At 41.4% G+C, this 24,744-nt stretch overlaps 1 protein-coding gene across 7 annotated transcripts in view; it reads right to left on the bottom strand.

Moving 5' to 3' along the window:
• LOC132377797 (ERC protein 2) overlaps nt 1–6,127 on the bottom strand; it is a 782,782-nt gene extending 776,655 nt beyond the window's left edge. For all 7 annotated transcript variants that reach the window (XM_059944157.1, XM_059944160.1, XM_059944156.1 and 4 more), the window contains exons 1-2: nt 6,068–6,127; nt 4,752–4,833 (exon numbers count right to left, since the gene is read on the bottom strand). The gene's annotated coding sequence lies outside the window, so the exon portion shown is untranslated. The remainder of the gene's footprint in view (nt 1–4,751; nt 4,834–6,067) is intronic.
• Between the last annotated feature and the right edge of the window lie 18,617 nt (nt 6,128–24,744).

The following is a 24,744-nucleotide window of genomic DNA, read 5'->3' on the forward strand; positions in this document are numbered from 1 at the left end:
TTTGTAAGCTCACCAGCGGCTCTCTGCTTCCTCAGGAGACCAAAGAAATTTGGTATGACTCATCAACCCCATCTACTGTTTATTGATGTGCCATAGAAAGCATCCTATCTAGATGCTTCACTGCTCGATAGGGCAACTGCTATCAAGCAACCAGCCTCTTCTCCATGCACTCTGTCTATTACTTCTCTGTGTCTCAGTAAAACAGCCAGCATAACCAAAGACCCCACCCACCCCAGATATTCCCTCTTCTCCTCTCCCCCATTGGGCAGAAAATATATTTTTAAAAACTTGAAACCACCAGGTTCAAGGACTGCTTCTACTCCACTGTTGTAGGGCTACTGAAAGGTATCATAGTATGACAAGATAGACTTTTGACTTCACAATGTAATTGATTCTGATCTTGCATCTTATTGTCTAGCTGAACTGCACTTTCTAAGCAGCTGTTGCAGGTTAACATTCTGTTTTTGCTTTACCATCTACTACCTGAATGGACTGCGTATCGATTTGGTCTGTATAACAATATGCAAGCTTTTCTCTATATCTCAGTATCTGTGACAATAATAAAACCAATTCCAGTTTCTGTATGAACAACCTTTAATTTATAATAAAATAAATGATATCCTTCACAAGAAACTTCCATCAAGGAATACTTACAGGGACCTAAGCCACCCATTGGATGCATTCATTTTAATGGCAATTTCTTGGACTGGTATTGGTTGGTTTTATACTAATTTAGCATGTTCAGTGTTTGCAACCTGGTTCACCCTGTCTTACATATTATACGACTTAATCTGTTAAAACAAGAAAACATTTTGCAGTCATTATAGAAAAAGGAACAAAGACAGTACACTGAGAAAAGAGCAGATTCATACACATTTCACATTTTGATTGCTGAGGGAGAGTGGGAGGAGAAAGTTATTTTACAATTTAAATGTTGTAAAAATTAAATTGGAAAACCATTTACACCACTTACTAATTTTTCATGCTACTTCCAGATTTGTTTCTGGATGCAAAATTTGAAACACACTGGTCAGTTTAATGAACTACTACAACAATTAATTTTTAAGAATCTGGATTTAATCTGTGATCTGTGCCAAGCTAAATTATCTCAACTAGTCCCCATCAATAGTTAAAAATGGGTGGCTTTAATATGATTTTGGATCATTACCCAATCCTACAAAAACTTCTCATCCCTTATTTTCCTCATTCAAGTTCATGCATCTGGATTTGCATAATGCCTTTCATCCAGCTGTTTCATCGCCTCTCATACATAAACAATATCAGAAAATGCTGCACAACACAAGACCAATCTAATATTTAGGCAAGCACATCTACTCACTTTGCAATCAGAGTTGAAAAAAAATTAACTACCACATTAGTTTTCTAACTGAAACTATGTACCCATTAATCAGTCACTATACTTACGTTTCCTCAAAGAACTCCTAACTACAACACTATCCTTAAATGTCTTTGATTCTAATCCAGTGCAAATGACTCAGTATCACCGTCAATCCACTGTGACAAGGCAAAAATCAAGGCATCTGAAGCAGACAATATCCCTAGCAAAGTTCTACAACTGGTCAAAAAGTATGTTAGGCACCGACTCTCTCACATCCGGAATAAAGTAATAATGTCGGGGAACTTCAATGACAACATAACTGCAATCACCTTCCAAAAAGGAAGCACAGAAAGTTATCACAGGGAACCTCCTAAACCTGAGCCAAAAAGCTGCTCCTGGTTCACAATGGCAATGCACATGGTCTTCACTGCAGAGTCATTCTAAAATAAAATGCAGGTAGCAGCATCAGGTTGCAGGTTTATTTTATTAGCACTGTCTCATATGATGTGAAATCTATTGCTCTGTGGCAGCAGTACAGAGCAACAAACATAAAAATTACTATAAATTGCAAAATTAGCAGTGCATAAAAAGGGAACATTGAGGTTATGTTCATAAGTTCATGGATCATTCAGAAATCTGAATACAGAGGGGAAGAGGCTGTTCCTGAATCATTGAGCGCGGGTTGTCAGGCTCCTGCATTTCCTCCCTGATGGTAGTAACGAGAAAGCAGCAAGTCAACGAGAGTGAGAGACCTCAAGATGGCTTTTACAGGCACAGCTTCTTTAAGATGTCCTCAAAAGATAAGTAAGGTTGATGGAGCTGACTGAGTCTTATAACCCTCTACAGCCTCTTGCGAAGCTGTGCTTCGGAGCCTCCATAGCAGGCTGTACTACGACCAGTCTGAATGCTCTCCACTGTGCATCTACAGAAATCTGCAAGATCCTTTGCTGATGTGCTTTGGCGATCAACCACTATTCATGGTCTATTTTGACTTTACAAAAGTCTTTGTGTCAATCAAGATTTATTTTACAGAAGCTTCCTTAACATTGGCTGCCCTTGAGAAATTTGTCACTATTGTATGATGGCAGGCAAGCCACAATCTAACTAGCTGGCCCATAATAGAGCTGATCCAACAACAAAGTGAAAGGAAGCAAGACTGTATCATCACTTCAATGATTTTCTTAATCATTCCTATTGCATTATTGCATCTCATCCCCAATAATTTTCCGGCTACAGCGGAGGATAAAATGGGAAACTGTTAACCCATATTACTTTCTCTCCAGAAATGAGGTTGATTCAAAATTGGATATGGAATTGTAAAACAAAGATAATACCTACAAAATAAAGATCATCTCTCAATTTGCCCCTATGCACAACACCACCTCCATCATTGAAAAAATAATTTTTCAATATTTCATATGTTTCACTATGACAGGAGACACTGATGAAATTTATTATCATCTCATTCATTGGTAAGCCTTTGCCCATCCGAGCGGAACAAAGTTTATAAGTTCAAGAACTGAAACCTATCCTAAAGCTCATAGTCCACAAGGTAGCAGTGAGGCCCACCTTCTGACATACTGGTAAAAGATGTACTACCTACAGCAGCATCTCAAAACTCTGGAAAAGTATGATTACTTCTCAGTCTGCCAAATTTTCTGGCTGGGTAAGAAAGCCAACCTCAGTATACTCTCCTAGACTAATATCCTCAAATTACAGGTCTAATTCAAAAGATAGACCACATCATTGGAATATCTTACACCAGACTCCCAATATAAATATTAACCCTGAACTACATTACAGGTAGAACGAACTAGAATGGATTAAATGATTCGAGGAGGTTCACAATGCGTCCTTGAAATAAGATTCAACACCACCATCAATGCATGAAAGTCCTTGGCCCTTCACGACTTGAAAATAAAGGAACAAGCTTTGGAAGTGATCCTGAGAAAGCAGTTTCTTTGTCAGAAGCACAAGTAAAACCAATAGAAACAGCAAAGGGAACATACCACTTCCTGAACTACTCATCCAGCCACCCCATCTAGCATCTAATGTGGCAAATTCTGCAATCCCACATTAGCCTCATCCCACCACATAACCCGCAGAAGTGGAGTGAAAAGTATTCATTCACAACCTCAAGGAACGGTCTTCAAAAAGAGCACAGCTGAGATTAATCAAATTTGCACAGGGAATCCACTGTAAACCCTAGAGCTTTACCTTCACAGCTCAGTATAAAATTAGCTTGAGCTTTTACTTAACAAGCAATCCAGGAAATCATCTGAATGAGATGAGCGATGGGATGTTGACCAGTAGAAGGTGGGTAGGTGGGTTAAAAAAATAAAAGTCAGGAAATTACTGACATGGTAACTCATGCTAAAAATATAAAACACAAACCAATCCTAATGAAGTACATTATGGGTTCCTACTTAGATTGTGACTTCGTCTGTTCTTTCTTATCACTCTTCTAAGTGCCCTTCCAATATTTAAGAGAAGGAAACAGAATCTCCACAGCTTTCATCAGTACCACTTTGTAACCAGCAAAGGATGAATCACCTTTAAGGATTTTTCCTTATGCTTTGTTAATTACATTTAGCTTTCTTTCAGCATCTCTCATGGACAACACATGCCAATTCAGTTGGCAGTGGGAATAAAACTTGCAAGTACAAATCTACATGATTCAGTGTGATAAACACCATCTGTATTCATCCGCAACTATTTAGCAATTTAATGTGGGTAACATAACTAAATCTATCATGTGATAAATCTTTACTGTTGTAATTATTACTGTTTTTATGAGTTAGAATGAGTCAAAAATAATATTACCTTTCAGGGTTGCTTCCTCTAACTTTCTTGAAACATACTATATTCCCTTTGCTGCATTTAGATTGAAAATAAAACAGAAGGTTGAGAACTCACAATTACAATTTTCAGGAACAATATACAAGGTTGTGAAGGAAGTGCACATAATGTTGCCTTGGTTACAGATATATAAGGAACTGTGTACTGAATTTTATGCAAATATTTCCAAGTTCATTTTGAGCTTGTCAAAATTTAGAATAGCATTGGTAAGATGTTTGATGTTTTCCACTTCTCTACTGCTATCGGGTTAAAGTTAAAATTTCCCAGACACACAATACAGTATCCTCGACCCCACTACCTAATAGCAGGACCTTCCAATTCTGCCATTCCAGTATCTTAAATTCTGAGCTGGGCTGACAATTGTCACAAACTTGTAGTAATTTTTATAATTTGGGCTTCAAATCATGAATTTGAAAAGGAATTGCTCAGTCTCACATTTGAACTCCAAGATCTATTGATAAAAAAAATTCTTTAATCCACCTATCCGGAACTGATTCACACCCAGTGGGGTATATAAACAGCTAATAAAAATCAAACAATATAAATAACTTACAGATATTTTGGGTATCAATCAGCACTTGATTGCTTGTTGAATATTGATGGCAGGGGCTTCTCGAATCCACAATGTATCAGACCTTACAGGAGAAACATATTATTATGAATCAGTACCAGGAGGTTATTTAAAAATTAAAATAAATTAGTCAGAATTATTTGTGTATGATCAATATGGGAGATTCTCATGAATAATGTAATGCTCATGGCTCCCGATGACTGCCAGCCATTCTTGTGGTATCACAAGATATTCACATGCCTGGAAACTAATAATAGAATTTACTGTATTAAAATTATTACTCACAACAAAAATGTCAAACCACAACTGTTTCATAAAAAAATCGAAGATCCATATTTTTTGCTTTATCACTCCATAACGCAAAGGTACATTAAAAACGATGTATTTTACATCGATTACCCAATATGTAAATGACAGTTCACGATTGATTCTAAAAAAGCCTTGAACAGGTTAACGTTAATGTGTACGGCTTTAAAAAAAGGAGTTTAGGGATGGGGGATATTCGCCCAAAACCGAAATTGCTGCCAAACTTGACATCGACCGACCCCCAACCTCGCCGATTGGTCAACATAACCTAGAATAGTGAATGTTTAAATTGCTGGATGGACTGTGAAGCGTCAATCAAAACATATTCCACCATCTCCGGTACTAGGTTAGGTGGAGGCAGCAGATTCCGCGCACCCATCAAACACCATGGCAGATGGGAAGGGCTGTGCCCAGGAAACCGCCTAGCAATCAATACGTTGATTAAACCTTGCAGATACTTTAAATAACGCTCGATCTTGCTTAAAAAAATCAACATAAAACAGTGACATCGATCCCCAATACATTTTAAACCACTGTCATTTCAAACCATTTATTCTGTCAATGAGCGTTTGCTGAATGACTACGATGACCAATCCACAGTATATCCCATATAAAATACATTTTGAGGCCTTCGGTTAAAGAAAATTACGCACTTAATCGTACTATATATGATAGACTAGCAAAATATCATGTTCCCGTAGCTTTGATTTACAGAGGGCGTCCAGCTTCCAAGCTGCAATAATTAAAGCCGGTCGCTCACCTCCAATCATTGCATCTCTCTCTTCACACACTACATGCCAAATTACAAATGTGAAACCCTCTAGTTCGTCTCTGTCACAGCACCGCTCCGCTGCTGGTTAATAGAAACCCGGCAGCAGCCGCAATGATCTCTTTATGCAGATGATCCTTTCCGAAAGGAGGAAGGATGGAAGGGAAAGGGGTTAAAATAAAAGGCATAAAATAAGAGCCGGTTCTTCAGAGATTTTTTTTACCTTAGGAATCCCTCCTCAGCCTTTCACCATTCAGCTTATCCCAGCCAGGCTTGATTTAACATTCCCAGCATTCCCAGCATTCTACACCTTCCCTACAATTGGCTAGAACCACAGCATCCAGCCTGGAAATTTAAAGCGACATTCACATTCCCATTTCCATGCTTGCATTCTGACCTCGTTCTTTTTTCAAAATTATTTTTACTTAATCAGTTCACTTTTTTGTCTTTGCTGAATCCATTTTTGGGTGGCTATTTATTTCGCTCAATGTAATATAACAATAACACGGGATAAGGCAGCACAGTTTTCTGTTTATTTTTATATCACCTCCTTCTCGAGCTTGCAGCTCGCTCTTATTCTCCCAGGTTGAAGTTTTCACACAGTTAGAGGGAGTGGGCTGGAAGAGATTCCGATTTAAAGATATTTCATCTGCATTACAACGCCAAATGGAAGATTTTAAAAGGCGTTACATAAATGTTATCACGTTTTTAGCATTCTCTCGTTGCCTTCCTTTATGCGCTCTGTCCTATTGCATATTTACAGGATATCTTTAAAGAATGATACTCTCCGTTCAATTGATTTTGATACCCTTCATTAATCCTTGGACGAACAGGGAGGGAATAAATTGGTAATATATTTCCCAAGCCTGCTCAAGCCAGAATCTATGTGTGGAGCCAAAAGCGATGGAGAGGATCTTGAATGAATTTTTTTTGCATCAGTATTTACTCGGGAGAAGGACACTAAATCTATGGAAGTGAGACAAAGTAGCAGCGAGATCATGGACCCTATTTAGATTACAGAGGAGATATTTCCTGCCTTGAGGCAAATCAAGGTGGATAAATCCCCAGGGACTGACAAGGTGTTCCCTTGGACCCTACGGGAGGCAAGTGCAAACGTTGCAGGGGCCCTAACAGAGATACAGAGATAGTTAAATCATCCTTAGTGACAGGTGAGGTACGGGGTGGGGGGGGGGGGGGGGGTTGGAAGATAGCCAACATTGTTCCGCTGTTTAAGAAAGGCTAAAAATAAACCAGAAATTATCGGCAGGTGAGCCTGACATCAGGAGCGGGGAAATTATTGGAAAGTTTTCTAAGGGTCTGGGTATATGAGTATTCGAATAAACGTGGACTGATTAGGAAAAGTCAGCATAGCTGTGTGCATGGTAGGTCAGAGGTCGAACAAATTTAACAGAGCCTTTCAAGGAAGTTACCGGGAAAGATGATGACGTGCAAGGCAGTGGATGTTGTCTACATGGACTTTAGCACGGCATTTAACAAGGTCCTGCATGAGAGGTTGGTTGAGAAGGTTCAATTGCTTGGCAGTCAAACTGAGGTGGTAAATAAGATTAGATATTGGCTTTGTGGGAGAATCCAGAGAGTGGTAGTAGATGGTTGCCTGTGACTAGTGGAGTGCCGCAGGATTTGGTGCTGGATTAATTGTTGTTCCTCATCTATATCAATGATCTGGGTGATAATGTAGTTAACTGGAGAATTAAATTTGTGAATGACACCAATAGTGGGGGTATAGTGGACGGCAAGGAAGGCTATCAGAGCTTGCAGTGGGATCTGGACCAACTGGAAAAATGGGCTGAAAAATGGCAGATGGAATTTAAGGCAGAAAAGTGATGTGTTGCTGTTTGGTAGGACTAATCAGTTAGGTCTCACACTGTGAACGGTAGGACACTGAGGAGAATGGTAGAACAAAGGGATCTGGGAATACAGGTCCATAATTCATTGAAAGAGGTGGCACAGCAAGATAAGGTCATAAAGGAAGCTTTTGGAACAATGGCCTTCATAAATCAAAGTACTGAGTACAGAAGTTGGGATATTATGTTGAAGTTGAATAAGACATTGGTGAGGCCTAATTTAGAGTATTGTGTGTGATTTTGGTCACCTACCTACAGGAAATATGTAAATAAGGTTGAAAATGTAAAGAGAAAATTTACAAGGACGTTGCCGGACTGGAGGACCTGTGTTATAAGGAAAGGTTGAATAGGTTAGGACGTCATTCCTTGGAACATAGAAGATTGAGAGGAGATTTGATAGAGTTATACAAAATTATGAGGGGTATTGATAGGGTAAATGTAAGCAGGGTTTTTCCATTGAGGTTGGATGAGACTAGAACTAGCGGTCATGGGTTAAGGGTGAAAGTTGAAAAGTTTAAGGGAACGTCAGAGGAAACTTCTTCACTGAGGGTCGTGAAAGTGTGGAATGAGCAGCTAGCGCAAGTGGTGCATGCAAGCTCGATTTCAGCAATTAAGAGAAGTTTGGATAGGTATGGTACATGGATGGTAGGGGTAGGATGGCTATGGTCTGGGTGAAGGTTGAAGGGGGTAGGCAGTTTAAATGGTTCTGCACATACCAGATGGGCTGATTGCCCTTTTTCTGTGCTGAACTTTTCTATGACTGTAATGGCATAATCAAAACAGAACACATAATTTGATAAATCAAAAAAAGGGTACCTAGTTATCTTTCATTAAATAATTTGTTTGATTATGTGCATGTATGACAGACAGGGAACACCAGTTTTAGAACTTGAGAATGATAGCACATGGGAATGCAAAAACACCTAAAAGTGTGAATATATTTGTCTCAGTTGATAGTCACTCAATTCCAAGACCAGGAAGAAACAAGTTTACAGCATACTCCAGTGAATAAATGTTAAATGCAGGCTGAAATTGCAAGAATATGGAAGTGTTGCACCATTGGAGATTCCATATTTTAAGTTAGTGATAAAGCTTCCAAAGCACATTCAGAAACAAAGGTCCAAAAGTGTATCGGCAGCTAACAACATCAAAAATATTTCCAACTGTTATTCATTTCCACTTTGCTTGTGGTATTTGGTTGCATTACTGTCTTCATCAAATTAAGTATCAGCACCAAAATTAATTAGATGAGAAGCAATATGTGAGAATTTGGGAGACCTGGTAATAGTTGCGCACTCTTTCTTGTGTTCCTTCCCGGCAGGGCTAATTTCAATATCCAATTGACCTCTGATATTTCCTGACCCAAATCCAAGTTGTTATGAATTTATATGTAGCACCTCACCAGACTTCTCAAATATCTGAACCACAGAAGCCATACTTTCCAGATCGGAAATTTTCATTTGTGGGACACCACTTCACTTCACAAGATCCTGATAACAGACAAATTTTTTAAACTCTGGTAAACTGAGCCTGCAACCACAAGAAACTACCGAATTTATAGACACAGATCAGCACATCATGGAAACTTCATGGATTTGTCTCCTCTCCATGGATTTGTCAGTATTTCTTGTTGCTTCAGTAAAGCACCCAGCATAATCAAAGACCCCACTCCCCTTCCTTCTCCCCTCTCATACTGGGCAGAAGATACAAAAGCCTGAAAGAGCATATCACCAGCCTCAAGGACACCTTCTACCCCGGCTGGTAAGGAGGCTCCAGTGCGCAGGGTCAAAAGAGACTGCAGAGAGTTGTAGACTAGGTCAGCTCCATCGCAGAATCAGCCCTCTTCACATTTTCAAGAAGCCATGCCCCAAAAAGCAGCACGCACCGTTGGAAGAACCTTTAACATCTGGGCATGCCCTCTTCCCATTACTACCATCGGGGAGGAGGTAGAGGAACCTGAAGACCCACACTCAATGTTTAGTAATGGCTTGTTCCCCTCTTCCATCAGATTTCTGAACAGTCCACGAATATTTCCTTGCTATTGCTCTTTGGTACTGTTTTTCATTTATTTATTTACTAACTGATTGTATTTTTATATATTTGCACTGTACTGCTGCCACAAAACAACAAGTAAAAACCTATTCCTGATTCAGCTGTTATAAGACAATAGAATGGTTCCCTAATATGACATGATGGACTCTTGACCTTGCAGTCTAACTCCTTATGACCTTGCACCCTATTGTCTACCAGCACTGATCTTCCCTGTAGCTGTTACACTTCATTCTCCATTCTATTATTGTTTTATCTTATATGAAGAGTAGCCATATGCAACTGTTTTCACTGTATCTCAGGACATATGACAATAACAAATCAATTCCAATTCCATCATAGACCAACACCCCCCTTCCCCCACCCCCAATCCAGATCATGCTCTCTTCTTGTCATTACCATTGGGCAGGAGGTACAGAAGCTTTGGGTCCCAGATCACCTGTTTCAGGAACAGTTATTACCCCACAACCATCAGACAACTGAACCAGCCTGGAAACTTCACTGACCAACCACCTCTCCAAAATGATTCAATAACTTACAGACTTACTTTCAATTTCAAGGGCTCTTACTTCTCATGTTCTCAGTATTTTTTTTATATTTTCAAGATTTGTCGTCTTCTGCACATTGGTTATTTTTGTGTATGGCTTGTCGTAGATTCCATTGTATTTCTTTATTTTTCTTACAAATGCCTGTAAGAAAATGAAACTCAGGGCAGAATATGGTAATATAGTCAGTGACCACTTTATTAGGTACCTCCTGTACAAGAACCAATAATGCTATACAAGAATCTTCTGCTTCTGTAGCCCAACCTCTTCAAAGCTTGATGTGTTGTGTGTTCAAAGATGCTCTTCTGCACACCACTGTTGTAACACATTGTTATTTGAGTTATTGTTGCCTTCCTGTCAGCCGGAACTAATTTTCCCATTCTCCTCTGACCTCTCTCATAAACAAGGTGTTTTCACCCTCAGAACTGCCACTCACTCGATGTTAATTGGTTTTTTTGGCAGGATTCTCTGTAAATGCCAGAGCAGGCATTCCCAACCTGGGGTCCATGGACCCCTTGCTTAATGGTACTGTCCATGGGATAAAAAAAAGTTGAGAACCATTGCCCTAAATATGATTGTGTGTGAAAATCCCAGGAGGTCAACATCTTATGAGGATATTCAAACCAGACTATCAGGCACCAACAATCATTCCATGGTCAAAGTCACCTAGATCATTTTTCTGCCCCATTCTGATGTTTGATCTGATCAGCAACAAAACCTCTTGACCATGTTTGCATGCTTTTATGCATTGAGTTGCTGCCATGTGATTGACTGATTAGATATTTGTATTTATGAGCAAATATTCAGGTGTACCAACTAAAGTGGCCACTGAATGTATATGTACTTTGATAATATAATTCCTTTGACTTTTTGACTTTGACTTGATTTCGAAATTCCCAACTGTGATAAGGACCACTCACTATTTGGTATGGGTGGGACGGGATCAAATGTCCTAACAAAACATTTGGAAAGGTCAATCTTCTGGAGAGGGAACCTACAGAAAGCATCCGGCCCAGATGCAACCAACACAATCAGTAAGGATAGGCAGCAAAACCTCCACCACAATCATTCTTGACACTAGAACTCCACAAGTGTGTGTATGATTTCAGGTCCCTGACTTACTTCTGATACGCTCACAGCTGCATGGCCAAATTCTATTCTAACTCTATCTACAAGTTTGCAGAAGATATCATCATAAAGGGCCAAATCTCAAATAATGATGAGTCAGAGTGGAGAATGGTGATGAAGAGCCTTGTGGCATGGTATCCTGCCAACAACAGTTAAGTCCATAGAAGAACTGAGGTATAGAGGGGCTTTGGGGTGTCCAGGTGCACATTTTACTGAAAGTGGCTACGTAAGTGGATCAGGTGGTTAAAAAAAAAGGCACGTGGAATGCTTGCCTTTATTGATAAGGGTATTGAGTACAAGATGAAGGAAGTCATGCTACAGTGATCAAAAACTTCAATCAGACCGCATTTGAAGTATTGCTTGCAGTTCTTATCGCTCCATTATAAGAAGGATGTGAAAATCATGGGAAATGTGTAGTTGGTGAGTGTAACACTTTACAGCAACAGATTTAAGATCAGGTTTCAATTCCTGCTGCTGTCTAAGTAAGTTTCTACGTTCTCCCATGACCACATGGGTTTCCTCCCACATTCCAAAGATATACAAGTTAGGGTGACAGTGAGTTATGGGCATGTTATTTTGGAGCTGGAAACATAGCTACATTTGCGGGCTGCCCCAGCACATCCTCAGACTGTGTTGGTTGTTGACTCAAACAATGTATTTCACTGTATGTTTCGATATACATTGGACAAATAAAACTAATCTTTAAATATATCCTTGCCACAAATCACTCCAGCGTGTGGTGAAGAATTGCCCACCATTGAGAACATCTACCGTAAATGCTGCCTGGGCAGGGCAAAAAGCATTATCAAGGATGCAGCTCACCCTAACCATGGACTTTTTACTCTCCTCCCATCCTGTAGGTGCTACAGGAGCCTCTGCTCCCACATCAGCAGGCACAGCAAGAGCTTCTTCCCTGAGGCTGTGACCCTGCTGAACCTCACATCACAGCGCTAAGCAGTATTAGACAATAGACAATAGGTGCAGAAGTAGACCATTCGGCCCCTCGAATCTGCACCACCATTCTGAGATCATGGCTGATCATTCACTATCAATACCCAGTCCCTGCCTTGTCCCCATATCCCTTGATTCCCCTATCCATCAGATATCTATCTAGCTCCTTCTTGAAAGCATCCAGAGAATTGGCCTCCACCGTCTTCCGAGGCAGTGCATTCCACACCTTCACAACTCTCTGGGAGAAGAAGCTCTTCCTCAACTCTGTTTTAAATAACTGATCTCTTATTCTCAATCCATGCCCTCTCCCAACATCTGGAACATATTTCCTGCCTCAATCCTATCAAATCCTTTAATTATCTTAAACGTTTCAATCAGATCCCCTCTCAATCTCCTCAATTCGTGTGTACAAGCCCAATCTCTCCAATCTCTCTGCGTAAGACAGCCCTGCCATCCCAGGAATCAACCTAGTGAATCTACGCTGCACTTCCTCAATTGCCAGAATGTCCTTCCTTAAACCTGGAAACCAAAACTGTACACAATATTCCAGGTGTGGTCTCACCAGGGCCCTGTACAAATGCAAAAGAACATCCTTGCTCTTGTACTCAATTCCCCTTGTAATAAAGGCCAACATTCCATTTGCCCTCTTCACTGCTTGTTGCACTTGCTCATTCACCTTCATTGACTGATGAACTAGGACTCCTAGGTCTCTTTGCATTTCTCCCTTACCTAACTCTACACCGTTCAGACAATACTCTGCCCTCTTGTTCCTGCTTCCAAAGTGGATAACTTCACATTTATTCACATTGAATGACATCTGCCCACTCACCCAGCCTATCCAAGTCTCCCTGTATTCTCCTAACGTCCTCTTCGCATGTCACACTGCCATCCAGTTTAGTATCGTCAGCAAACTTGCTGATATAGTTTTCAATGCCCTCATCTAAATCATTGACATAAATCGTAAAGAGCTGTGGTCCCAATACAGAGCCCTGTGGTACCACACTAGTCACCTCCAGCCAGTCCGAGAAACACCCATTCACTGCTACCCTTTGCTTTCTATCTGCCAACCAGTTTTCTATCCATGTTGAAACCCTGCCCCCAATGCCATGAGCTCTGATTTTACTCAATATTGTACCCAATACTTTGTACCCAATGTCTCAGTACTTTTTATATTTGTGTGCTGTAGCACTTACTTTTTATTTGCAGTTATTTTGGAAATAACACAATTCTTTGCATTTCTGGTCAGATGTTAACTACATTTCATTTGGCTTTGTATCTGTACTCGGCACAATGACAATAAAGTTGAATTTAATCTAATCTAAACAAGGGCACTGTCTGCACTGGAGGGTATGAGCTACACAACAGCTACAAACTTGGATTGCTCTCCTTAGAGCATTGAAAGCTGAGGCAAACCTGATAGAGTTTTTTGAAATTATGATAAGTATACAGTGGGGAGACAATCAGAATCTGTTCCCCAGGGTAGAAGACCAGAAGACATGCTTTTAAGCTAGATCTGTTGGATTTACATTTAATTTATGATCCTTATGGTTCTTCTGTGAGTTAAAAATGGTGAGCAGTCTTAATTCCAAGATTTCAGTTCATTTTAGAGTACAAACATACAAATACTAAGCAAATTAAATAAAGAGCTGAGAAACGATGCTAACAGCGAATAATGCTCAGGGGTGTAAGACAAAGGAATAAAAAGAAGAACCCAAGACGGTGCTTCTGAAAAATCTATCACTTTTATAGAAAAGATTCCTTAGATAGAGATGAATTAGTTAATAGGCTACATAGTTAAAACAATTACATCACGTGGGGAATGTGCTAATACGTTGCAATGAAAAATGAGAAAGGTGATAAACCGTTAGTTTAGCTGCTATATCACTTTCTGCCAGTGAGTGTGAAAAATACATGAATTTGTTAAAAAGTACAAATCTTATTTTTTTTTAAAACACACTGGTTTCCTACAGAGGTGACATGAGAGACAGGTTTTTACAGTGAAAGTTAGGTGCCTGGAATGTATTACCAGAGTAATGGTGGAATCGATGGTGCTGAAGAGGCTCTGCGATAAATACATGAATATGAAGGGCGTAGGGAGCATGTGCACTGCCTCTTTTAGTCCATCTGTATTGTATTTTGTGTTGCATGTTTATTATGGGTAATTTGACACCTATAATTTGGGACGTGGTGGAAGTGAAGAACATAGTTACATGTTCACAGTTTGGTATTAGTTCAGTTTTAGTTTGGTTAGAACAGGGGGTAGGTCGGGGAAATTATCCAGCTTCACCCCACCCTCTCCGGTCTTCTCTTATCATTTTGCATTTTCCCCTTCCCCTCCTACTTTCAAATCTCTTACTATCTTTCCTCTCAATTAGTCCTGACCTGAAACATCGACAGTGCTTCTCCCTATAGATGCTGCCTGGCCTGCTGCGTTTCACCAGCATTTGTGTGTGTGTCGGGGAAATTATATTTTTTTTGACCGCTAATTTTTAAATACACTCAACACTAACACTTAAGTACTCTTGAATATGCTGAGACTGTTTATTTCTTTGCATTATTAGTTTGTTTCATTTTTTATTGCTACAAGATTGTTCATCTTTGCAGTTTCTTAGTAAAGGATTGAACATACTTTCTTCAGCTTAGAACTTCATTATTGTGGAGCACATCATACACTGTCAACTCCCCATGCTTAGTCTCTGAGCAGTTTTGGTTTGTTTTAAAGTAACGGCTACAAATTGCATGAGAGTGAGATTGTCGATGCAGTTGGGTTCGCTGTTGTAATGGACTGGGTTAATCAGACCCAACCATTTGAGCGTCCAGGAGATGTTGCAATAAGCATATGAGGACAAAAAAAAAACTCAAGCTTAATTTATTATCATAAAATAGATAGCTGAAATAAACCACACATAGTACTAAGATTACTGCAAGTCACAAACATTACTGGGTTCACAATTCTTAGTCACCACTTGATTGCTGTTGTTGTTGGGAAAACTCTGATTTTCAACTCACTCTTGAAACCATTCCTTGTTCCCCAGGCACCAATTGTGACCCCAGTCCCAGCTGAAGTCCAAAGAAAATTCAAAAAACAGCCCAATATATTCACAAGCTTTATAAGCACAGAGTAATCACGAGAGAGACAAACTCTTTGATCTTTTGTTTTCATGCCATCAACACAGACCACCCTTTTCTTGAAACACAGGGTGTTAGATACTCCAGTGGCCACTCATTGTCATCTCATTCAGTCATGTCTGGACACACAACATTTCCATGGCTTTCAAACGACTGTACTTTAAATTCTACATATAAACAATAAGCCCAAGTCCAGCAATCAAACCAGTTGACGGACATTCTCAGTTTTTACTCTACAGACCTCACATGCTACAAGCTCAGAAGGGGTTAAATGGTCATTGACCTGATGGGTAGGTGTTGTAGCAGGACCCCCTCCCCTATGGCTGACTCCTGACGGCCCTGGCTGCTTAGAGAGATGTTGATTGTCGTCATGGATGAGAGTGACCCAGGACCTCTCCTCTGGTCAGAATCCTTCCCAGTCCACAAGATATTGCTGAACACCTTGAATAGTTCACGAGTCCAAAGTTCTTCTCACAGTGAAAACCTGCTAACAGGCTGGCATTCACAGACTTTTACTTGGAAACATGGAAAGTGCAATTATTCTTGAGGGTCTTGGGGAGCTGCAAGATGTAGGACACAAGGTTTACTTTCCTGAGAATCCTGAAGGGTCCAATGAATTGGGGCGACCAATTCCTGGACTCCACTTGGTGAGGCAAATCATTTGTCGACAGCCAGATCTGTTGGCCAGTCTGTAAAACTGGTCCCTGTCTTCTCTTGCAGTTAGCCTTTACTTCAGCCTTCCAGGTAGAAGCTAACAAAATCTCTCTTGCCCTAGTCCAACTTTTCTTGCAGTGTCAGAAGAGATCTTCAGCCACAGTAACTCCAATCTCTGCCTCCTGGTCAGGGAAGAGGAGACATCCTGTGCACTCTAAGTCATAAAGTGTTGTGGGCGACCTCTGCCCACATCAAATCATCTCTCCGCTTGTTCGGTCTTTCAGAGGCTGGGCATCTGAGGGTACATTCCATACCTTGATTCACCCGCTCCAGCTGGCTGAGGACTGCAGGTGAACCCCAGAGGAAAGACTTACTATTGCCCCAATCAGTTTGCAAAATGCCTTCCAGAAACACAATGCAAATGCTGGACTGCAATTTGACAAAATGTCCACCAGAAAACCATGGATCCCGAAGACCTGCTGTAGGACAACTTAGGCTGTGTCTGCCACAGATGGATGTCTGTCCAAGGTGATGAACTTGCAGGCCTTCGAAAAATGATCCAGAATTACCATGATAATGGTCTTCCCCTTGGAAGGAGGAAGACCCGTAAGAAAGTACTTGAGGTGTAACCCCGTAGTCTTTCTGGAACAGGCGGAGGGAGACGGAGCCCTTGAGGTAGGGTGCAGGACTGCTTGTTCGGGGTGTATACCTCACATGGTAGTACGTATCGAAGGACCTCCTTCATCATTCCAGGTCACTATCATCTCTTAATGAACTTGAGGGTCCTGACAATCCTTGGGTGAAATGTCAATCTTGATGCACGTCCCCATTGCAGAACCTGTGACTGGACATGACTAGGGTCGATCACTCGACCCAGTGGGCCATTCTGAGGAATCTCCCCTGGCACCTGGGTCCTGCGAACAAATGTGTCAATCCCCCAAAGAATAGGCACTATCACCTTGGCTTGGGGCAAAATGGTGGTAGGCTGCTTTTCTCGTTCAGGTTCATTGAACTGACGGGACAAGGCATCTAGCTTCTGGTTCTTATGTCCCAGTTGATAGGTCAGGATGAGATTAAAATGGTTAAAGAAAAGAGACCACCTGGGCTGCTTGGAATTGAGTCTCTTGGCCTTCTGATATAAGCCATGCTCTTGTGGTCCATGCATACAATAAAATTGTTCTTGTCCACCTCGAGCCAGTGACACCATTCCTCCAGAGCCAGCTTGACCATGAGTAACTCTCTATTCCCAATGTCGTAATTCACCTCTGCTGGGGATAGACGCCTGGAAACTAACGCACGTGGGTACAGTTTATTGTCTGAAAGTGTCTGTTGGGACAACACTGCATCCACTCCAATGTCTGATGCGTCCACTTCCACGATGAAGGGAAGGTCCAGGTTAGGTGCAACCAAACTGGGAGCTGTTGTGAACCACTGTTTGAGCTCTGCGGATGCAGCCTCCACCTCGGTAGTTCGAACAAAAGGACCCATGGATCCCTTGGTTAGTGCCATCAGCAGAGGCACCACTGAGCTGAAATTCCTCATAAATTTTTGATAAGAGTTAGCAAATCCCAGGAATCATTGGACCTTCTTCACACTGGATGGCGGTGTCCAATGTCTGCTAGCCGGCGTCTTACTAGGGTCCAACTTGAGAATGCCATTAGAGATGATGAAGCCCAAAAAAGAAATAGTGGTTACGTAAAAATCAGACTTCTCCGGGTTTACATAAGATCCATGATCAAGAAGCCTCTTTAGGATGTCTCTGACGTGAGCAATATGTTCCTCCATGGACTTTGAGAAAATTAGGATGTCATCCAGGTAGATGAAGGCATATTCTGGAGAGCATCCTGGAGCACATCATTTATAAAGGCCTGGAAAACTGCTGGTGTGCTCACACAGCCAAAGGGCGTGACCAGATAGCCATAGTGTTCTGTCGGTGTGTTGAATGCTGACTGCCACTCATCACCCACTTTTATGTGAACCAGGTTGCCATTATGTGATTCAGCCCTCTATAATCAATGCCAGGTCACAGACCCCCCTCCTTCTACTGTATGAAGAAGAAATCAGCTCCAGCTGGAGAGGTGGTGGGCCAAATGAATCCCAGGGCAAGAGCCTCCTCAATATAATCCTACATTGTGCATCCTTCCGGGCCTGAGAGTGCGTATAATCAAAACCCTGTGGAGGACACGTACATGGCAGTAGATCTATTGCACAGTCTTAAGGTCAGTGCAGTGGAAGAGTCGAGGCTTTTCCCTTACTGAGGACCTCTTTCAAATCTTTGTAGATGAAAGGGATTTCAACTGACTTTGGTGCTGCAATTACCACCGAACCTTCCTCCAAGTATGACTCCTGAGACTCCGTCGGTAGCGGTGCTGCTGCAGCAGACCCTAGAATCTCCCCATCAGTCCACAAAAGTCTTTAGTGAAAAGGGAAGCCAAATCACAGTCCAAATCCTCATTCATCTCCTCAGACATCAGCAGCGAGGTGTGACAAATGGTCCTTGGGCTCCTGGGACTAGGTTCCAAGGATCTCCGTCTTGGATTCTTGCCCATAGACGGGGCCTGGCAACTGGAGCCCTTTGGTTTAGCTGCTAGAGTTCCATACTGCTTGGGCATCTCCTCAGTTTGCTGCTGAACTGGAGATCTCGTTCCAGCGCACCCTTGACTAGAGTGGGTTATGTCTTGCACTGGCCTATTGGCCAGAGCCAGCTTGTCTTCCCTTGAAGGTAGGACGGGGTTTCCTGAAGGCTCCAGATTATCTTGAGCAGGAGTCTGTCCCCTCATTTGCTGCTGGTCTTGGGAGAGTCTGGGCTTCGGAACACCAAGCTGAAAACCCTCTAACAATGGCTGGACCAACCAGTAATTCTCCCCTCCCTCTGGTACATGGATGGGTTATGCTGGGACAGCCATGAGTACCCAAGGATCAGGGGTATGTGTGGAGCATCAATAACGTAAAAACTGATGTTTTCCACGATTCCCTATCCTCATCTGCAATGACACTGTCTGGTGCTGTATCTGCCCAGAACCTAGCAGATAGCCATCCAAGACAGTTGTGGACAAGGACTGACTCAACTCACACAGTGGTATGTTGAAGTGACAGGTGGTCCCCAAGTCCAGAGAATTTCCCGCTGCTCCAAAGACCAAAAAAGCATTCACCTCTCGTCAATTCATACCCCAGGAGATATCCACCCTTACTGTGATGCTAAAATCTGTGAGGTTGGGGGTGGCGGCTGCTACCATTACAGTCCTCCTGACACTGGACTATCTGCACAGTCCTCCCAACATGGACAGCTTTGGATATTCAGCGTATAGGTAACCTGCTTCCCCGCAGTAAGGGCAGCAACCTCGACTCCTGCACTGGAACCTCTCATAGACAGAGCTTCTTATGTGTCTAATTTGCATAGGCTCAACAGAAGCCTGAGCAGGAGATGGCCTGATCATCGTCCAAGATCAAGGGGTGCATCCCCAGGCTCAGGTTAGCCCTCTCTGACCTCTTGATGTAGTCCCACTTACGCTCTGCCAGACAATTATCGAGACGAGTGGATTGGTCGGCCAGAGGCTCTAAGTCCTTGGCTTGTTCTTCCAAGCCAAGGGCATCTTTCAGTTTATCTTGGGAGTCCGTGGTAGTATAGCATCGTCAGGGCCTCCCTGTTCCAGCCACTCTCATGGGCCAAGGTCCAAAATTCAAATGCGTAGTCAGCTGCTGACCTTCCACCCTGTCAAACCTTCATCAGACGGTCCGAGACTTGACTGGCTCGGTGGGGTGATGGAACAACATCCTCGTGGCAACCACAAATTCCTCTGAGTCTGAGCATATCTCCGACCTGCATTCCCAATGCACTGTGGCCCAGGCCAGGGCGCTTCCAGTCAGAAGAGGGTTAATGAAAGCCACCTCTCAACACTCTGAAGGGAACTGGGACAGCTGGAGTTCAAACACTGATGATCACTGATTGAGGAAGCCACAGCAAGAACTCGGGTCATCATTGAACTCTCCAGCGTCAGAAGATGGACTGGCTCTGCAGAGCGATCAGTTGGGACACAGCAACCGGGAGCTTGTGTATCTCCAGACTCCATCTTGAAAGTTTTTCACTGTGGCTGGCCACAGCTGAGGAAAGGCTCCAATACCCCACTGGGTCCATGTTGGCTCAATTGTACTGTAACAAGAGTCCTTGATGGGGATGGCTTGCAACCAGATGCTGGAGTATCTGAAACAAGGATCGAGACACGGTATCAAGGAGTATTTGAGCACAAAACAGACACGCGACTAAATCACAAGTAGGCTAATGATTGAGCATTGAACCACAGTTTAGGTGCTCCTTAAGTGCTCAGTCCTTGGAGCCCAAAACATGATTGCTAATTAGTGGGATTGTCCTGAATCTTTAAAGGGGCTGTGCCAGCTATCCATACGCCAGAGTTAGAGCATCTAATCTTCAGAAGATGGCAGGGATGGGTGCGCATCATGACAAATGGGAACAAACCCACATGATCACAGGGAGGATGCACAAACCCCTTGCAGACAATGATGGGAATTGAACCCTGATCATTGATTGCTGCCTGGCGTTGTAAAGCGATGCGTTAACCACTATGCTACTGAGCTGCATGGGCGTCTTCAACACTGCCATGGTGGGAGTTGAACTCACATTTCTGAATTGCTAGTCCAGGCCTCTGAGTCTCTAACTTGGTAACTTCTCCACTGTGCCATTCATTCAGGTGATTAAGGACAGTTACATCAATATTAAAAAAAAATTCATTTCTTTGAAAACATTTCCCTCATTCTGATAAGTCAGTGAAGTTACTTCAGTATAAATGCAACTGAAAGTTAACTGAAGAAGTTAACTTTTTCTTAACTCTGCTCAGCTAACTCCTGTGATTAATTGGACTGCAAAGAAACCATATGGGAACAATGATGAGGAGCTACTCTTGAAGTATGTTTGTTTTTAATATTGAAAAACAAGATTACCAGTTTGCACACAAAATGAACCACAAACAGTAAAAAAAAATATCCTGCATTTACACAGGTATAACTTCTTACATAAATGTCACTGGAACAGGCCATATAGTGTAACCCATCCATATCAGAACATAAACTTAATCTTCCTCCCATGCTTCCTATCAATGTAGCCTTCTGTTCTCTTCTCTCTCATATGCTTGTACAGCTTCTTAAATGCATCTTATTAACACTTCAACCACTTCCAAATTCTACATTGCATTCCCTTTTTGTGTCAAATAGTTCCTCATTGGATCTCTTAGTAACCATCTTAAACTGATGTTCTCTAATCGTGCCTTTCCCCACAAGGGATAATATTCTCTGTTATACATCCTGTCAAAACTTTTCAACATTTTAAAGATCACTGTTAAATTACTCCACTATCTGATTTTCTGAAAAGTGACTCATTGGCATAGCAAAATATTCAAGAGTGCTTTAATGGTGTGTAATTAGACTCTAAACCAAAATAGGAAATACTCCAACAACTGAACAAATTCTTTGTCAAAGTAGCAGTTTAAGGAACAAAAGAAGCAATGGAGAAGTTTGGGAGGTAAATTTGAAGTTAGTCTCTGCTTTTTGAATAATAAATATTGACAAAAACAGAGACATACTAGAATATATATACCTGTTCCTTAACCTTGATGATTAATTACCCCACTAGACACCAACAGCAAAATTGAATGCAAATAAGTTAAGTTTCTTTGAGACAGTATAGGCTTCTCCCTCCAGTAGCAAAATGCAGTTGTCTTCCAGGCTCACCTCCTCAACCACATTATTGGCCCTGTAAGTTCTCTGCAGTGTATCTTGAATGCTATTTTCATTACTGGAATAAACATTCTGGAAGAATATAAATTTTTTAAAGTGAATATATTGACAATTTCCCTTTCTAAGTAACAAATGTACTATTATACTGCTATTTTCCAAAGTGTGAATGTTAATTTTAGAGTTCTTTGAGTCTATAGCTCTGGTCTTCATTGATGGTAAAGAATAAAATAGTGATGTAATCTACCTGCAACATTATATTACAGTCGGACGATGTGGATGATACTAACATATGTGGTGTTGTAGGCTGTGTAGAAGGTTATGACAAACTACAGAGGGATCTTGATCAGTTGGGGATATGAGCTGAACACCACATGCAAATAAATCTGTATTCTATTTTATGACATCAAACCAGGATAGGACATATGTAGCGGATGGTAGTGCCGTGGACAACGTTGTAGAACAGAGGGACCCAAGAGTACATTGAAAGAAGCTTCACAGGTATATAGGGTGGTGAGAAAGGCATTTGGCACACTGAGCTTTATCAATCACAGCACTGAGTAGACGAGTTGAGAAGTTATGTTGTAGATAAACTGCTGAACGGATCCTGACCCGGATCTGGGCTGTACCTTCCAGATATCCGGACCTGACCTGACTTTCCCTTTTCTATTTTCGAATTATGATTTATAATTTAAATTTTTATTATATTTACTTCAATTTGTACTCCAGGGAGCATGAAGTGCAGCATCAAATATCACTGTAATGATTGTACACTCTAGTATTAATTGTTTGGTGACAATAAAGTAAAGTAAAGATATATAAGACATTGGTGAGGCTGCAATTGGAGCATTGTGTACAGTTTTGGTGATCCTATTATAGAAAGATGCTGTTAAACTAGAGAAAGTGCAGAAATGACATACCAGGACATTGCATAGACTTGGAGGCCCAAGTTACAAGAAGAGGTTACATAGACTATGACGTTATTCACTGGAACATACGAGATTGAGGAGTGACCTGACAGAGTGTACAAGGTCATGAGGAGGATAGTCAGAGAGAAAGCACATAATCTTTTTCCCAAAGAAGAATGCTAAAAACAAGAGTGCACAGCTTTAAGATCAGGTGTGAGAGGTTTAAAATCGGCATCACCTTCTTCACAAAAAAAGCGGTGTGTATTTGGAAGTGATTTGCATGAAAGAATGGTTGAGTAGGCTACATTAGCAATACTTCAAAGCCATCTAGATTAGTACATGAATAGGAGAGATTTAGAGGACTATGGACCAAGCACGGGCAGATGCTACTTGTTCATTGGGCAAATCAATTGGCATGGACAAATTGGGCCAAAGGCCCTGTTTCCACACTGTGTAACTCCGTGAATCTAATCCAAAATCCCTTTTATGACCATTATCTTCAAATATTAACAAATGGCACTACAATTTATTGCATTTTGAAATTAAGCAACAAAAATTGATGAATTGATGAATGCACTTTTTTGTTTCTTATACTTCTATCATTTGTTTCTCTGACTCCAGCACAAATGTAATAATTGTTTGGGAAACACTGCATGCCAAACTTCATAAAGTATTTCCACAAAATATGCTACTGTTTTGTGGCAATGGAAATTAGCCTAGTTATATCCTTAGACAATTTCAAACCTGTAGCAAAAATCTGTTTGTGAAAGATTTGTCAATCAACCTGATGATGCTTAAAAAAGGCTTATTTACCTCTCCTTCAATGATAAATCATTGAGATTTGCATTGCTGTTGGATGGCTGCCATTTTGTTGTTGGAGTCACAGGTCAAGCCATCTGCTTCTGGAAGAACCCCAACTAACTTGTTGGCTTGCTGCCAACCCTGTGGCTGCTGTTGGCAGAAAACCAAAAAGATGAATTGTTTGGTTTGGAGAAATTGATCTGGGGTGTCAATTAGATCATTGCAATCAGAAATACTTCTGATCAGCAATCAAAAATACAGCAGTAACAATTAATATTGCAGATTGAAATTGAATCACTCTTCCAGGGAAAAATCTTTTATTAAAATATTTTGAAGACGAATTGTTTCCTGTAGCACCACACAATAGCATAACATGCGTGGGGAGGATGTAACCTACCAGGCCTTGTCTCACACCTAATTTATGTCACAATGTCCTCAATGTTTTTAGTTACTATCTAAAAACAAATAACCCAATTTAAAGTGTGAAAAGTGGAATTGTTGTATCCATCAGTCTATTTCTACAAAATCAGTCAAAACTAGGCAAAACTTTGTTGCAATTGTAGCTTTCTTGACCACTTACTTCCTCTGGCAGCTTATTCCAGCTACTCACAATCGTCTGTGGAAAGAGGTTACCTCTCAAGTCTCTTCCCTCTTACCCTGTATCTGTGCCTTCCTGTTTTGGACTCCCCAACACTGAAGAAAAGACTATAACCATATCTTCTTCTTCTCTCTTCGGCTGTCCATTTTTGATGATGACTGAGGCCTGGGCAAAGTTGTATGGAAGACTTGCAGTTGCCCATGCTGCATGTCTCTCCTCTCCACGCCACCGATGTTGTCCAAGGGAAGGGCATTAGAACCTATACAACTTGGCACCAGTGTCGTCGCAGAGCAATGTGTGGTTAAGTGCCTTGCTCAAGGACATAACCCACTGTCTCAGCTAAGGCTCGAACTAGCAACCTTCAGATCACTAGACTGACACCTTAACCACTTGGCCACGCGCCACACTACTATAGCCATATACCTTATCCATTTCCATCATTATTTTATAAATATCAATTAGTTCACTCCTCATTCTTCTGTACACCAGAGAATAAAGATCCAGTGTAGCCAACCACTCCCTAAATC

This window comes from Hypanus sabinus, chromosome 19 (assembly GCF_030144855.1).
Source record: "Hypanus sabinus isolate sHypSab1 chromosome 19, sHypSab1.hap1, whole genome shotgun sequence".
Classification (NCBI taxonomy): domain Eukaryota; kingdom Metazoa; phylum Chordata; class Chondrichthyes; order Myliobatiformes; family Dasyatidae; genus Hypanus; species Hypanus sabinus.